Source organism: Sciurus carolinensis, chromosome 11 (assembly GCF_902686445.1).
Source record: "Sciurus carolinensis chromosome 11, mSciCar1.2, whole genome shotgun sequence".
Lineage (NCBI taxonomy): Eukaryota > Metazoa > Chordata > Mammalia > Rodentia > Sciuridae > Sciurus > Sciurus carolinensis.
Window position 1 is genome coordinate 30,300,806 of NC_062223.1, and position 4,541 is coordinate 30,305,346.

Consider the following 4,541-nt stretch of genomic DNA (forward strand, 5'->3'; position numbering starts at 1 on the left):
TTCTTGGTCTTAAAAATTTGAGAACATTAATACTTTTAAAATTAAAAATAAAGGAACTGAGTCTAGTTAGTTGTTTAAAATGTGTAAGTCACATATCTTTACCTATTTCATGTGGACATTTTTGTTTGATTTCAAAGAATCCTATGTGTTAGATAGCATTACCACTCTCTTATAGATGAAAAAAACACAGGTTCAAAGAGTGATGTAAACTTCTTAATTATTCAACCACTAAGAGTGGTCCATATATTGGAATCCACTTAGTCTAAATGAAGCAACACATTCATCCACAATGATAACCTCCCTCCCTTCCCTTGTGGATAAAACTATAAATTATGTTTTAGGAGTTAGAGGTAAATCTTGTTCCCAAAGAGGACAATTTCTGTAGACCCTCCAAAATCAAGATGACTTTAACACCCCAGGTTATTTTTTTCTTTTTCATTCCTTTATAGAGGAATGAAAGAGTACAGCAGAGATGGTTTAAATATGATGGTGTCTGTCCTCAGTGTACACTATCAAGTTGCAGCCTGTGTGATACACCGTGAGAATTCAGCATTTGAAACTATGCTAACAAATAATGTTAGTTTGACAAAAAAGTCAAACAACAGAAATTTGTAAACTGAGTCCTCAATGTCAGTTTTTATATTTCAGGATCACTCATGGAATTGTTTCAATCCTATTAGAAATTTCAAAGTATATTGAGAGTTTACTCTTGCTTATACTAAAATCATACTCAGATATAGGTGTATAATGAGATGCAGATATAAAGATATTCCCTGTTCCTTAAATCAAATATTCCCTGTATAGTTGTAGGGCACAGGAATGTATCTGCCTAGGTATTTTACATTTTATATGGCACTTCATGAAATATAATTTTAGGGATTAGCATCTTTATCTATGTTCATTTAAGTAACTGAGGAAAGGACATACTGAATTTCAGTAATCTTGAAACAATATTATATTCACATTTAATTATTAATAAGGAAATCTAAATAATCTATTTTGATTATATTCCCTTTCGGATATTAGTCCCTGAATTCCTCAAATGTACATGTTTCCTTCCATACTTTTTCCTTTTTATTCATAAGCACACAGGTACTCATTGAAACTCTTTAGTATTCCTTGTCATTTATTCAAAAAAATTGTCATATTTTTCCATTTATGTGTATCTTGTTTGATTTCTGCTCAACCATATCTCTTAATGTTTTAGTCAAGTTGTGTGTCTTGTGTCAACCCACTTAAGACCAATTAAGTTTCTACCTATTATTCTATAATAAAATATATCACAGCTTATTCCCATTCTATTACCAGCAGGTATTTAGATCAATTCCCTCTTTCAAGTATGAACAAGGCTTCAGTGAATAGTCTTGTGAATTCTTTGTGGTTTCCCTAGAATCAAAGCTTATTCTCTAAACCATTATCATATTTTTATAGATAGGCTTTGCATTTATTTTTACAAGGCTGATGAGTGAGACAATTATCTCAATGCCATTGAATTTTTATTGCCAATGATTGTTAATAAGTGAGAGAACTTTTATATACACTATAAAGTTTCTTTCTCTACATTACCCATTCAGATTTTCCTGTTTCAGTAAAGTTGAGTGACTTAGATCATATTATAGAAATGAAGGTGTTAAAAATATTTATTACCATTTTGTCACTTCTTAAAATACTTTCCCCATATGAAATTTTTGTTAGATATAATATTTAAGTATATTACACATTTATTATGAATTTTTTTGCTTAAAATTTTTCCTACAGTCTAAATTTATTCACCTAATTATTCCCTAAATATTTATTCTAGTTTTATTTTATACATTTGCATAGTTCAACCATCTGAAATATTTCTTGTGACTAAGAAGAAATTTTCTTTTTTTTTTTTTTTGTTGGGGGGTGGTGGGGTGCATACAGGGCATTTTCTCAAGTGGGGAGTCAAGTTCTAATATTAGTTACAAAAAAATCCTGTATTTTGAGGTATTACTTTAATTACAGATTAATTCATTGTATTTGTGTGCTTGTTTATTGCCTGTATTACATTGTCATCTGTATTTAATAACATTTTTGTCATGTATTTTTAATGTACTTTAATATCTAAAAACAAATTTTTATTACCTATGCTGAATATTGACTAGTGCTGAATTTTGGAAACTTACTTTTCAAAATTTAGTAAGAGGAGCCTTTCAAGGCTAGCTTCTCAGAGAGCAGAATGTCCAGTGAGAGCCTTTCTACACAGAGCCAGCCACAAGTACCCAAGCCAACGGAGAGCTTCAATCCACAAGCAGTCTCTGAGATCAGGGCGGGGTAGCCAGAGACTTCTCCAGGCAGCCAGCCCCCTCCAGCCACAGGCTCTTTCCACGGGGTGATCAAAGATGGCAGACTAGAGGGTGACTGCATCCCCAGTCGCTCCAGAACCCAGGAGTCAAGAAGGGGAGGCATTGAGAGACTTGGACGAAAATAGAGCCACTGGTGAGTCTGCCCACTGGGTAAAGCTCAGCCCGGGTGGCAGGCTCAGATAGAGGTGGCTTATCGGAGCAGGGCAGGGCAGCTAGAGTCTTCCACAGGCAGCCCTGTGCACTCTGGTGGTGGGTCACTCCCACACAGCCAGCTTCTCCAGTTTCTCTGAGCAGGCCCCCTAGTGAGAGCCTTTCTGATCAGAACAAGCTCCAAGTCCCGGAGCCAGCACGGCATGCTCCGGCCCACAAGTGGCTTCAGGGACCAGGACAGGGCAGCCAGAGACTTCCCCAAGCAGCCCGGCCACCTGCAGTGGGAGGAGCCTTTCAAGGCTAGCTTCTCAGAGCAGACCGCCCAGTGAGAGCCTTTCTACACAGAGCCAGCCACAAGTCCCCGAGCCATGGAGAGCTTCGATTCACAAGCAGCCTCTGGGATCAGGGCAGAGCAGCCAAAGACTGCTCCAGGCAGCTCTGTCCACTCCGGCCGCCGGCTCTTCCCACGGGGTGATCCAAGATGGCGGACTAGAGGGTGACTGCATCTCCAGTTGCTCCAGAACCCAGAACTCGAGAGGGGGAGGTATTGAGAGACTTGGACAAAAATAGAGTCACGGGTGAGGTCTTCCCCACTGGGCGAAAATTGGCCTGGGTGGCAGGCACAGATAGGGGTGGCTTATCAGAGCAGGGCAAGGCAGCTAGAGTCTTCCCCAGGTAGCCATCCACACTCCAGCGGTGGGCTCTTCCCACACAGCCAGCTGCACAGTGCAGGCCCCCAGTGAGAGCCTTTCAGCACAGAGCCAGCTCCAAGCTCTGGAAACAGTAGGGGGCTAGGAGCAGCTTTCTTCGGAAGTACTACATTATCAAGTTCCTCCAAAACTTCAGGCTACTGAAGGCTGGGAGGTGATACACTGGAAATCTACCGGGACACTATAAGCAAATAGAGGAAATCTGCAATATCTCAGGGTCCCACTGACATCTGACCAATATGAGAAAAAAAGGGAAGTAAATGTCCCAAACAAACCTAGATACTACATCAATAAAACCCAATGAGAGTACAGCAGAAGAAATGTCAGAAAGGGAGTTCAGAATGTACACAATTAAAACAATCAGGGAAGCAAATGAGGAGATGAAAGAGCAAATGCAGGCATTGAAGGAGGAGATGAAAGATCAAATGCAGGCATTAAATGATCGCACCAATCAACAGTTAAAAGACCAAATATGGGAAGCAAGGGATCATTTCAATAAAGAGTTAGATATACTGAAAAAAAAAAAAAACTGAAATCCTTGAAATGAAGTAAATAATAAACCAAGTTAAAAACTCCATAGAAAGCATAACCAATAGGATAAAACAGCTGGAAGACAGAACCTCAGACATTGAAGAAAAAATATTTAATCTTGAAAACAAAGTTGGCCAAACAGAGAAGCCGGTAAGAAATCATGAACAAAATCTACAAGAACTATGGGATATCATGAAAAGGCCAAATTTAAGAATTATTGGGATTGAGGAAGGCACAGAGATACAAACCAAAGGAATGAACAACCTATACAATGAAATAATATCAGAAAATTTCCCAAAACTGAAGAATGAAATGGAAAATCAAGTACAAGAGGTTTATAGACTCCAAATATACAAAATTACAACAGACCCATACCAAGGCACATTATTATGAAAATACCTAACATACAAAATAAAGACAGAATTTTAAAGGCCATGAGAGAAAAGAATCAAATTACATTCGGGGAAACCAATAAGAATATCAGCAGATTTTTCAATCCAGACCCTAAAAACTAGAAGGGCCTGGAACAACATTTACCAAACCCTGAAAGAAAACGGATGCCAACCAAGAATCTTATACCCAGCAAAACTTCAAATTTGATGAAATAAGATCCTTCCATGATAAACAAAATCTAAAGGAATTTACAAAAAGAAAGCCAGCATTACAGAACATTCTCAGCAAAATATTCCATGAGGAAGAGATGAAAAACAACGATGCAAATCAGCAGCAGGAAGCGCTAGCCTAAAGGAATAGCCAAATGAAGGAGAAACCAAATGGTGTCAAAAGACAAATATGAGTCACATGACTGGGAATACAAATC